Below are 13,840 nucleotides of genomic sequence, written 5' to 3' on the forward strand. Positions count from 1 at the left end.
ACATATAGGTATGCAAAGTTGTCAGAAGTAGAAAAGGAAAAACAAGGGAGTCAAAGAGGGATTTGATGCGATGCAGCTGGATCGTCACTGTAAAGGGAGTCTTTGAGTGTTGGTTTGTGGGTGGAGGCGCTGAGTAACGCTCCCTGTCCAGGAGGTGGGTGTTTAATTAAACCTTCACATTCATCTTCTTGTCTTCAAACAGAAGATGATTCAGTTTGTGTATTAGAAAATGTACACAATGTTTCCTTTTCCCTCCTTACGTGAAGCTTTTAATCAATTTGTGATGAAATTAGTTGGAGATAATTTTCTTTATGACCACTCAAGTCTCTTTGGAGCATCTCTTCAGCTTAGTTTTTGTTTTTACGTCCTGCAAAAACAACATTTAACACATAATTTAGCAGCTAAAGAGACATATTTCCATCAAAACGGTGGTGGAGACCAAAAATGGAGCCAAAAGAGAGAGAATAATGGGATTGTTTCTCTCTTGTTTGAAAACATTTTTTTTTTTTAATCAACTTGTAAAATAAAATGTTAGTGTTGGATTGTTTTTCTGCCCCCCAAGTGGCCAAAAAAAAAACCCAAGTCAGCGCAGTCATTAAATGATTTATGCGTAGAATCAATAATGCATTAATCTAGTTCTATATCTAATTGAGGAATCTGATCTGACGTTATAACGTACTGGTAATGTGGCCCTTAAAGAAGAGAAGAAGACCTCGTACTGCAGAATATCTTGTTTTTCATTCTTAAGCCCTTTATTTTTTTATAACTCTGGATATACCTTTTCCACCTGTTCAGGCATCTATTGGTTTCCAATTTTACCATTAATTTCTGTATCAAACAAGTCAGTTATTAGATTCTAAAAAAACGCTTGTTTGGTACTTAGATTTTTGTACCAAATGGAAATAAATGGAAGCCTCTAACAGCAAATATCCCTCCAATAAGTGAAACGATGCATTTGAAAGAGTAAAGCTACCCTCAGCCGCCCTTCTGGGAGATAAAGATTCTCCTACATGGGACTTATAAACGCTACGAGGAGACGAGATGAGAACGTTATTTAAACACTCCATTAGATAAATACTAGCCTTTCTGGTCTGCTTCCAGAAATCTGAGTCATGTAATTGAACGAAAGCCGGACTAACGAGCCTTCAGTGGATGGCCGGGCGGCTCCGGCCGAGGGTCTTAATCTGGCCGAGGCCGGGAATAGCAGCTCTGATCTGCTGGAAATCCTGCCGCTTAATCAGCTTGTCTTCTGCCCGTCCTGAGCCGGGCGCCGATACACCGGGCAAACGTGCAGGCCAAACGGCGCCGCCAGGGAGCACGCCCGAGATGTGGCGAGCGTGCCACACGACCAGATCACGGCGAGAGGGCGTGTCGGGTCTCCAAAGGTCACACGAGAACTCGGCTATCGCTTTAAAGATAGAAAATAGGGTTTATTTTGGGAAGCGAGGTCAGAGAACCGAGTTTAGATGGAGGCGTTAAGAAGAAAACAATCACAAATCACAGTATTTACAGTAAAATAATAAGCCACGCCTTAATCAGCTGCAAAGTGAGAGGAACAAATTAATGCATCAATAATATAATATTCATGATTCCTAATCGGGCTATTCTGCATTCTTTTTGTACTTTAAGTAGAATTTGATGCTAATAAGTAGTACAGACTATGAGTATATTTCAGAGCCTGTACTTTGTAGTTGAATGAGTACTTCTACTTTCACCAAAGTCTTTTAGAACACAAGTATGTGTACTTCTACTTGAGCTCAGAATGTATTTTTAGTTAAATTGAACGCCGACTGAAAGGTGTGTTTAAATAGAACACAATCAGTCTCCTTCAGTATTCTGATAACGTTATGGAAACTCACTTATGAGCTTCGTAGCTCATCCTCCATGTTTTTGTATCTCGTACAAATACTTGATATTTCAGTTTCACTTCCCATTTGTGTTTTTGTGAGAACCGTGTCAGGAGTTCACGCTGTGCGCTGCAGTTCTGCTTTTTCTTTTGACGCCATTTGATGGGAGGACGCTTCAACCGCAGGGAGCCACAGTGTTTCAGTTTTCTTTAACCCCTTTAATCCCAGCGGGACTAAAACCAAGGCGGAGCAAAGAGGCGATGATGAGATTAGAGGCTGAGAAGAGACTCGGGGAGTAAAGCTTCTGTTGCTGCTCGAGTAAACCTCTTACACAAGTCTTCATCTCGCTGTCAAAACGTTAACGGTGATTATTAAAAGTCAAATGAGCCTGAAGTTCAGGAGTGTAAGAGGCCAACCGTCAAGGGCTCTTCAGCAGAATGGGGGTTTGTGCACCTGGTTGTCTGGTTAAAGTGATCGGCATGATTTTAATAGTTGTTGTTTTTTGCAAACGGTAGAAATGTAGAGGTGTTTTTTTAATGTTCCTATCATCTTTATTTACACAGAATGCCAACACATGCCAAGTACATGATAAAAAAAACAAAAATACAAATAAAGTACTACACTAGTAAGTATAAAGTACTAATAAAAGAGCCTAGCAATAATCCTAATCTGAGCAATAACAAAAAACACACTGGAGAGGGGAGCTTCCTGTCTGACTGCGCCTTCAAAATAAAACAGTGTGTTCCAAAAACGTGATTATTAAAGTAAAAATGCATTTTATCATAATTTGCAGAGAAAACTTTCAAGACAAAAAATTAAATGCATTTAAAAACTTGGATTTGTTTTGGGAAATGCTTCCAGGCTTCACGTAGGCCGTTCTTGTGCCCTCATTTAAATGTTCGTGGTCTCCTTCGGTCCGACAGAAGCGTGTTAATCTTTTCATTTCAGGATCCGCCGGTAAAAAAACCCAACTGTGACCTAGTTTCAGAGGAGGGACAAATGTTTCCACGTTGAAGGCCACAGGCCTCCATGTGGTCTAATTACTGTATGAAATATTGATGAGCAGCTTTTTTGAATCTGTTCCAGTTTGCCCCCTAAATTAGTATCGACCAGTGTTCGGATGGAAAGCTGTTTGCTGCTGCTTTGTCTATATTTTATAACTGTTGATCTGTGATATTTAATTGGATATATACATACATTTTTTGTGTATGAAAATGAATAATTTACTTTCTATCTTGGAAAGCAACAACTTCATCAATAAGGCAGGAAGTGGTGATTATTTTTGTCATCCAGGTTCCCCCCCTCCCAATGAATTATTGATTAATCCACTAAGAAATTAATGGAACATGGCCTTCACTAATTCAAAGAGCCTAATATGAGGTTTTCAGTTTGCTTGTCCGTCCAGTTCAGAACCCAGAAATATTCAGTTATAAGACATAAAAACGTTTCCAAACATTCAATATTACATATTTTACATTTTCAATCCACCACGTCGGACGTTACACTTTGGATTTCTCAACACCTATAACCTGGATTTACAAACGGTCACACTCCCCAGAGGATGTACCTTAATGACTTTGGTGATCCCCTGACTTTCCCTGTAGCGCCACCAAGAGGTTGACTGGTGTTTTTTAATGAAATATCTCAACTATTCCATTCATGTTCCCCAGAGGATGAATTATCATAACTTTGGTGATCCATTAACTTTCTTTTTTTTTAGTGCCGTCATCAGGTCAACATTATAATTTGTCCAAATACTTTGGTTTATTGCCAAAACCTGCTAAAGTATACATTGTAATACAAACATTTTGGTAATTGATCCATTGATTTCAAGCAACCAAATTTCTGCTGTCGGTCAAGTAAAAGAAGCATTTTGAAGCTAAGCTTTCAATTTAAGAAATAATTGTTGATTGTGATCCTCCTTTAAGAAATGGAATTAAAGGATATTTACGCTGTTATTCAACCGTCCACTGAGCTTTAAGGGACATTTATTCTCACCCTGGGAACCAGCCTCATTAAAACGCAACACCACCCTCTTCTTCACCCACATTCCTGCCCAGCAGTCTGGATCCCAGCCAAGTCCTCTTCATCACTGAGGTGGGGGGTCGGCCGCTATAGTGGGACAACAATGGAGGCCTAATCAGTGATGCCCAGCTCGTCTTCATTTAGTGGACGAAGAGGTTGGCAACGGTCCGCCACCGAAAATAGGCACTCAGCAGTGGGTATGCTGGGAACCATTAGGCTTCTGGGAAAAGAGGGTTTGGTGTGTTTTCTTTGAGGGCAACAAACGGATTAAAGCATCAATAATTAAAATTCAATCATATTTATTATTCGGATATTTGCTGATAAGAGCTTTTACTTTTTGTACTTTCGTTGTAATTTGATTCTTGGATGTTTTTATATTTTTTTATTAGGACTTTTACTTTACACTGCGGTACCAGGAGTTTAACTTATGCATAAGAAGATGTGTAAATCATGAAATGTAAATCTGCAGACAGGAAGCGTCCACGCCTGCAGATGAGTGCAGTCTGAGTGCGAGGTGTTTGTACTGTAGCTCTTTGTGTCTCCGGCTGCCTTGTGGTGGATGTGTGTTATCGCCGGTGGTTTCTCGGAGGCTTTTGTTCTGCCTCGCTGTGACGTCACAGAGCCGTCAGCTGAGTCTTTGTTGCAGCTCCTGCAGCTCTGAAAATGCAGCCTGTGTTCTCTGCAAACCCCCAGAAGGAGCTCTGAGAGCACGTAGAGGGCAGGAGGTTCAAGATTCCCACAACCTGTTTGTGAACTTGACAGTTAACTTGTTGATTCACACGTAGCTGTTTTCCTCCGTGGTCTTTGAATGTAACACGCCCGATATCACAAGTTCTGCTTTCCACACTGTTTTTCTAGCCTCTTGAGCTAAATTAAGCACTGACTTTGTATTTTGCAGTTCAAAAGACATTCAGACGTGTGGGATGAATTTACACACATGTTTAGAATGAAGAACATGAAGTGTAGCGATTTAAATGCTAAAAGCTAAACTTAAATGTCAAAATACTTCCACTTATCAACAAGCTAAAATAACAGTAACAAACCAAAATGTTAGATGTCTTTTGACCTTGAAAAAAATTGCTTATCTGATACTCGTGTTCCAGTTTCTTGACGCAGTGTTGGTATCAACGATGAGCACTACAACAAACAATACAACAAAAAACTGCAACCCAATGTCGTATCCCATCCGCAAGAATGTGTACTTTCACAAATAACCTTTTTTTCTGTTAAATGTCGTGACGTATTTTTGTGGGTTAGCGTACATGGAGGCAGGATCATTTTCATCATTAACGTTGGCTAGTGAGTTTTCTCCGCTTGTCTCCAAGCGACAAGGAGTAATTCAGAATGACCATTAGACCACTGTTGGGCCTATTTTCTGTCACTGGTGTAGCATGAAAGCATGGTGGAACTGGCAACGCAGCTAGCCAGTCGCTAAATCAGTGAAATTTAACAACTTAATGCTTCATCCACACACTCGTCACAGCGTAGGAAACCACATTGCTAACGTCAGATAACTAACCACTTTGTTCCGTTCATTTTCTATAACCAGTATTGAAAGCATGGCGGAATTAGCAAGCTAGCTATCCACTAGTTGGCTTGCTAATTCCATTATGCTTTGATGCTACAACAGTGACACACAATGAGTCCAACAGCAGGGCTTCTCTCCATCTCTCTAATAATTTAGCATGTTAGCAACATTTCTCTCCATCTCTCAAAGAAGGTAGCCTGTTAGCAAATGTTCTCAAGAAGTTAGCATATTAGCAACATATCTCTCAAAGAAGGTAGCCTGTTAGCAAACGTTCTCAAGAAGTTAGCATGTTAGCAACAATTCTCTCCATCTCTCAAAGAAGGTAGCCTGTTAGCAAACGTTCTCAAGAAGTTAGCATGTTAGCAACAATTCTCTCCATCTCTCTAATAAACTAGAATGCTAGGAGGTTAGCAGGAGGCTAAGCTAAACTATTAGCAACACTTTCTCTCCATCTGTGAAAAGTTTTGGCGATGTCGTAGCTCGCTGGATCCTCCAATCACAGTTTATCATCTCAAATGTATGTAATATTGATTCTGCCACCCAACAACAGCACATTATCGATGTGCAGCTTCAGCCCTCTTCCTATTTCTGTTGGTGTTCAGTCTCTCCTTTGTTTCACCTACAACTAACAAGGTGACGTAATCGGCTGTAAAAGGGTTTTACCCCAATTATTTAAAAAAAAAGGAGTAAAATCAATATTTGGAGGAGAGAAAAAAAAACTCAGTGCAGGTTTTTGTTTGTCAACGAGTGAACTGTACATGAAAAGTGAGCTGGAGGAAAAGTACAGCAGCCGTCGGTATCTAATCTGGACAAAGTTTACATATGAAGCCTGTTCTGTGCCTGCAGACGGCATCCAGATAAAAGCAGATACGCTCTTTAATCGCTGCAGAGGTGACTGTGTGAGTCGGATCGAAGGTGACATCATGAACTGAAGTGGAAGACGTCGACGGTTTTTCACATTCGGTTTTTGTGTTTTGCATGAGTCTCTAAATACTTGTGTTCTGAACATTCAAGAGTAAAACATGTTTTAAAACATTTGATAGTCAAACTCATCCGCTGCCCTTTGCTCAGTTTTTACAACACTTTGAATTTAAGTAAGTCAATTTAAGTACAAGTAAGGTGTTCTGATTGGCTGCTGGTGATGTCATGTTGAAACGCTTGTCATTGAGGAGGTTAAATGTCATAAAAAAGGAAATATGGGACAAGGAGCGGGTGACCTGCATGTTGGCTCGGCGCTGGTCTAATCGCTGACAGTCACAGTTCAACCTTGTGATAAGGAAACAGGACGGCGACGGCCTTTTAAAGGGCAACAGACTTATAGTGCTCATGATAACTGAAACTGTTGCTTCATGAAAACAATACTACAATACTTGCATTTAAATATACAACTTCAGCTTCAAGACTAGCTAAAAAATACACAAAAACTCCTTTATTTTGCAAGCTGAGGTGTCTGGTTGCTTAAATTTGCCTTTAATTTTGTCTCGTTTCTGAATGCAGTACTTGATCAGAACAGAGGCCCCCTTGGTGAAAGTCCTGTGATTGTTAGGGTTAGGGTTAAAATACCTTTCCCTTGTAACGCAAATGGCAATGCAGTTTTGTGATTTTTAGGAGACCAGGCTTTCCAGACCAGTCCAGATCCAGACCGGCTTTGGTTCTGGGTTTAATCTGGTGAAATCTTTATTCTACCATCCTTTTAATCTGGGTGGTGCCAGGCTGAGCAGGGTAGTCCAGACTTCCCCTCACCACAGCAATATTTTCCAGCTCCTGAAGGATCCAAAAGGCGATCCCGGGTCAGATGGGATCTGGGTCCCCCTGCGGTGTCCTACCTGTTGCCTGGAAAACCTTCCAACTAACCTTCCAGGAAACTATTCTTTCCATCACTACCCAAAACTCATGATGGTCGGGGGTTAGGACCAAACCAACCGGTAAATTTAAAGCTTTGCCTTCCGGCTCAGCTCCCTCTTCACCACCTCGGCCAATCTCACGCTTCATTTTACCCCAGGATACCTCATTATTTCTATCACCCTGTTTAAAGCTCAAATTGAATCCAAACGGTGAGAAACTTAACAAACTTAACATCCCGGCCGAGCAGCCACAAGTTAAAACCAGATCTACGTTTTCCTCGAGTATGTGCAGTTTCCGTATATGAGTCAATGTATCATGAGATGCATCCAGAGCACTTTGGAAACTGGAAACACTGGGACCAGTCTGCTCTGACTGATCAACTATACGTGCAGCAACTGCTGACATCTGACTAACAATAGGGAGGGGTGGGGAATGACACCTATGTTTCCAGAATGACTGACAGATCGTATGGAATATAAAAGACAGCCTGAATCATCATGTGTCACTTTTAACCGAATATCTCTAAAATGTCTATTTCTCAAAAGCAAGAAAACAGTTTTTACGCCGATTTCTGTGAATTTTCTAACTTCCTTTCTGCAGCTAAAGATCCAAATACAGTCGCCACGGTGGCATGGCGGTAACAAAGACATCCTGTGATGTGCTTGCCCACGGGGGTGCAGCCTTTGGACCTTTATGTATGACTGTGTGTTGGCAGTGAGGCCAAGGCGTGTCACATTCCTGCTGCAGAGCAGTCGTCCTCGGGCATGCGAACGTGCGGCGAGGCAGGAGCTCGTCTGGACTTTGGCCAGACGAGCGACGCTGCAGCGGCTCTGCAGCAACGTCCAGGAAGCAGTTTTGCTCTGTCAGCGGCTCAGGGTCGGATGAAGAATCAATACTGATCAAGTTAATCGTCATGCTAAGCAAAAACAAAAAGTTGGTAAAGTGAATAAACCTACGTGTTTATTTGTCATACATTTGTACTTTAGGCAAGGGAGGATGGTTCTGAAAACAGATAAATCCTCCAGTCAGGAAAAAATAGTGAATTAAAAGCCAGAAATCACAGCTGCACATGAAGTCACCTCTCGGGGGTTAAAGCTTCAAGACACATTCTTGTCATAATATCGCTTTATGAAATTGTTATGGCATTTGTGTTGGCATCCAATTGTCTATTTACCATATCTAGTGGATATGGAGCTTCATTCTAGCATTCGAGCCTCATGATGAATGGAAGTTCAATGTTCACTCTGGTTTTGGTCTCCTCCACATACAATAATCATTTCTATTGCAGCTCAAATCATAGACTGTACATAAGAAGAGGACGTAGTCGTCATGACGTCAACCGTTGGTTTGTGGACTAGAGTTTTGAAGCCTCGAGTTCAGCATTTTGGCCGTCGCCATCTTGGAATTTTTGCAACCAGTGAAGGAAGTTACCATATCTGGACTGTGGAGTTAGCTTCTATAATTCAAGGTTCAACTTTACAGCTAAGTGTTAAAGTCATCTTAGTAGCTAACTAGCATTGGTAGCGTGGTAGCGACCTGTCAATCAGCAGGTAAGCCCCGCCCCCTAAAGCATCCCCTGCTTTCTGGTCTGGTGGACTCTAAATGGACCATAATGTACTAAATGAACATCATGCTGGATTGAAGAAGACTTGAAACTAGAGATTGGGACCATATATAAATTAATAAAGTAAGAAGTAGGGTCATTTTCTCCAACACTTCCATCTAATCAGACTTCTTTTGGTGAGCCGGTTTGTCCCATTAATCTATGGAGCTGTAAACATGGATTTTATCAGTGTTTTAGGGCAGCAGATACATTTCCCTGACACTCATTAACCAAAAAGAGGAAGTGTTTCATAGTGCTGTCTTGTTTCACTTCCTTATTGTTTTTTTTTATCCAGGCTTGTGACCTTTTTACCCCTTTTAGGAGTCTCAAACTTCCTGTTCAGACTCGGCTGAGCACAACTGCAGTACAAGGAGGCTAATTTTCCTCTTGTTTGTCTGCTTCCCTTTTGCTTCAGTAAAACACATGTGTCACAGGTTGGGAACAAACTGATTCCCACTGGAGGAGGAAGAGGAGGAGGAGGAGGGAACAGTTTGTGTCCTAAATGTCCTAAACACGAAGCACGTCTCGTTCAAGGTGAGGAGGACTTGGACTTGGACGTGGTGCGATGATCGGCTGCCCCCTACAGCTCAGACGGAGGTGAGCCAACAATGTTACGCCACTTTATGTCCTGAAATAGAGACGTCAGCTCTCCGAGTCAGCTCTCCATCCATCACAAGCAAATGGAGCTTTACATTAGACCTCATGGATGTGAATAAAACATGAATCCTCTCGCCCATCCAGGCACTCTGTGCTATTCCTGTACATGCCAGAATGCATAGAAAATGCAGTCCACTTTGGATGGATGGAAGTGACTCGATGGCGTTAGGTAACTCTCTTTGCTCCGGGCCCAGCGAGTGAATTGCAGATGTTAATACGTGGGAGTGGAGACGCACAATAATATCCGCAGGCCAAACGGAGGGCAGCTGCCCGCCGAGGAGTGAGTAATTCCTGCTGTTGCCGTGGCAACCAGCCAAATATGGCACCGTCCCCATCCTTGTGTTACAGCCAGAGACAAAACCAGTGATCCATTACATGATAGATAGATAGATAGATAGATAGATAGATAGATAGATAGATAGATAGATAGATAGATAGATAGATAGATAGATAGATAGATAGATACCTATATTTAATGTTAATATTGGTTTAATTCAAGATTAAATCCTTACACCTATAGTTTTTGGACTTAATCTGATATTATTTGCTAATGTTTAATAATAAACTTTAGTGCCACACTTTTTAAATTTTTTATTTTTATTGAAGATATAATTAAAGCATCGGGGGTACTTCGAAAAAAATTGTTATAAAAATAAAATAAAAATAAAAATTGTATTAAATTAATGTAAATGAAAAGGAAACGATTAAAGAAAAAGAACTGGGCCCCCAAAGTCAAAGTAAAAGATGATCAGATGAGTAAAAAAATAAAATAGGCTCATAACTTCTAAGTAAATAAATAGCTAGTTTTTAAAAAGGGATATGTATAAATTTAACAGTTTATAATCTAGTTACTTCACTTTTTATGTAGATACTGCTGTCTGCCTTTTTGTTTTTTAATATTTAACTAACGCAGTTAACCAGCTAACGTAGTTAACTAGCTAACACAGTTAACCAGCTAACGCAGCTAACCAGCTACGCAGTTAACCGGCTAACGTAGTTAACTAGCTAACACAGTTAACCAGCTAACGCAGCTAACCAGCTACGCAGTTAACCGGCTAACGCAGCTAACCGGCTAACGCAGTTAACCAGCTAACGCAGTTAACCGGCTAATGTAGTTAACTAGCTAACATAGTTAACTAGCTAACACAACATAGAACTTTTGAGTTTAGTTTGACGTTGTGAGAAAGGACACAAATCACATACACGTCTACAAAATGTCAAAATAATCAAAGAAAACTCTTCAGTTTATCTTAAAATTACTTTATAAACATCTATTAGGACTTTTTTTTTCACGGACTCTATTTTGCATATTCTGTATGTTCTCATCCAAGTCCACGTTTACCTGCGTCCATGTCAACATGCAGGCATCCCATAATCCCCCCCCCCCCCCCCCCCCACATTACTTTTTGTCTCTAAACTATAATCCTTTTACAAACGGGACTGAACGAGGTTATATAAAGTCTTAACTGGAGCGTAATGTCCTTTCTCCAAATGTCTCACATCCTTGGGCTGTCGGATCAACAGCAACCGAAAAGACAGAGAAGTGGGTTCGTAACTGGAGGGTTGCCAGTTTGAATCCCTGAACTGGCAGGAAAATCTATTTATAAATTAATTATTTTTTATTTGTTTTACATAAGCATTACTGTACCTGAAATGAGGTATTAATTAATTTTGACTACTGAGCACTACAAATACATCTTTATTGTATTGTGAATGTGTGAATCTATCATATACCTAATTAAAAAGAAGAAATTGATAAATAAAAACAGACTTTTAGCTGTGAGGTGAGATATTTTACAACAAACATACATTTTGAACTTTCCTGGAAATGTAATGAATGTGACCATTATAGAATCAGAAATGTGTTTCTTTAATTTTGTAACTGATCTATGATCTATGAAGTTATTTCCAGCCAATATTAGCCACATAAAGTCGTATCAATCAAGCTTGGGTTTGGTTTTATGATGATATGGCATGAGGCAATTTGTTGGACTTTGATTCATATTTAAAACCTTGATGGCTATGTGTTCTGTATTCCCCCGTCTGAAATCTGTCTCTTTTCACTGACCGGCTGAGCGATTGTTGTTTAACTCGCCAAATTTCTCACAGGACCAGAAATGAGCCTGCAGCTGCCGTCCCGAACTGGAGCTGAACGGTTATCTGTCGAGGTCTCCAGCAGAATCAGCCCCCGTAAACACACTTACAGCAGACAGATGGACCCGGGACCAGAGCCAGTATTTCCAGTTCAGTCTGATGAGATGCCTCAGTTATCCCCCAGTCCTCAACTGACCCCATTTGAGCTACGACGTTTAAAACCCCCAAACAAAAAACATTGTTGAGGTCCTTCATCCTCTGGGGACCTTGAATATGTAAAGCAAATTTGGTGAAAGTCCATCAGAAAAAATAAAAAATAAAAGTCAACTTGGTAAAGGTATGTTATCACCAGCGTTTGTAGGGTTCAGCCTATGGGGAACATGAATGTGTAATGGCTGTATAACATGTACCGTATCTATTAAAAATGGCAGTTCATTCATAGATTCATTCAATACATGTAATTCTGATCCAAACCAAGAACAGGTTCTAACATTGGAATCATTGTTATATAATGCAGTGAAGTCCAGCTGTTTGTCCTCAGATGGGACCACGGTCCCCACAAGGTGATGAACACAAGAATAATTCACACACACAGAATTGTCCCATTATGTTCAATTTATACAATAAACTAATTTCTCGTTATCAGAGTTCAACAGGACACCTGCTCTTCATTATCCTTTTAATTGCTTTAATTGTGATTTCCCCTCACGTTGTGCTTCCTGCAGGAATGATTGTTTAATTAAATCAATAAATGAGCATTTAATCTTTTTTTATTGGGAGTCCTTTCACATGAAGACACTAGAAATGCAGAGAAATGTGAGTCGATCCGTACTTGTTCAGTCATGAGGAACATTATTCACGTAAAAAAGATGCATTTTTAACGTTTAATAAGATTAGACGACAGTGTGTGTATGAGGCTGGAATCAAGATGAATTGATTGATTCCACCAACATGTTCACACATACAGGAGGCTGTATGTAACCGATGAGGTTTGTACGCCTCTTCTTCTGGGTTTTTCCATGACATAAGACCATGTGACCACGGCTCAGTGAACTCAACACATTGATAATTGTCTGCTCATTAATGTCAGAGAGCTCGTCTTCTGCTGGAAAACCGGTCAGATGAATCAGAGAAGGCGTCCAGAGGACGCATAGTATCACAGACAACATCAGAATCCACTTTCTCACCTCATCTGCAGAAAATGAGTGCACTTATATTATTCAATCATGTGACAACCTGGGATGCCTGCTGGTTTCTCCAGGTCAAACACATTTTATACCTTTTTTTATTTTTTTTTGCTTATGCTAATTGATGTTTTGTCACCCAGTAAAAGAGGCTCGGGAACGTTGCGTAACGCTGCCGTTTCTGCACCGCTGCACAGCTGGAGACGACCCTGCTGCAAACCGCATGACATAACACCTCCGACTGCACACGGCCCTCCTTCAGCTCTGCTTTAACACCACCGCCATCCACACCCCCCCATCCAGCCACGTTCTCAGGCCTAATTCAGGGGGCTGGACCTACACTTTAATTTTATTTTTTATTCAGAATAATCTCATACTGATGAAAGGGTATTTTAGGATTATAGCATCATAGATACAGACACTGTATCCTCATTTTACTGGAATGAATACAGAATAAACCCATACAAAATACAGTTATTTAGGTATAGTTCATATTTATGTTTTTTTACTGTGACCTTTAAAACCAGTCTTGGTTTATTCTACTGTATACTTTATGACAGAAACATGACTCAGCAGAATCACACTCTGATTGAACCAATCTACAGGAATGAACTGACATTCTTCAGACCTGCAGCTTCTCTAATGGAGTGAGGAATTATAGATACGCTATCACTTTAAGACACATTTACATCATCAGGTTCTAAACATGCAGCTTTAATGAGTCTAAAAGTTAACATGACAGTAACTCTTGTTCAACAGAAGAGAATTGAAGAAGTCTGTTGCTTTTAACTTGTTACTGCTTGACTTCTTCACTGGTTGATGAGTGACGTCCCTGCATGACAGCTATTCAAAAATCATCCTGCAGAGAAAAACACTGGTTTATTAATAGTGTTTCATCTTCATCTTGTGATTCATGCCTTTTTCTCACACAACTCTTTCCTTCGCGTCACAAACAGGTTTGTGATCAGCCAGCAAATGTAAATATAAAGCGCCTGACCTTGAGTCTGACCTTGAGACAGCTCTGTGGGGAACTACAGTTTACGCTGGACTACATTTC

Source organism: Eutrigla gurnardus, assembly GCF_963514095.1.
Source record: "Eutrigla gurnardus genome assembly, chromosome: 7".
NCBI lineage: Eukaryota > Metazoa > Chordata > Actinopteri > Perciformes > Triglidae > Eutrigla > Eutrigla gurnardus.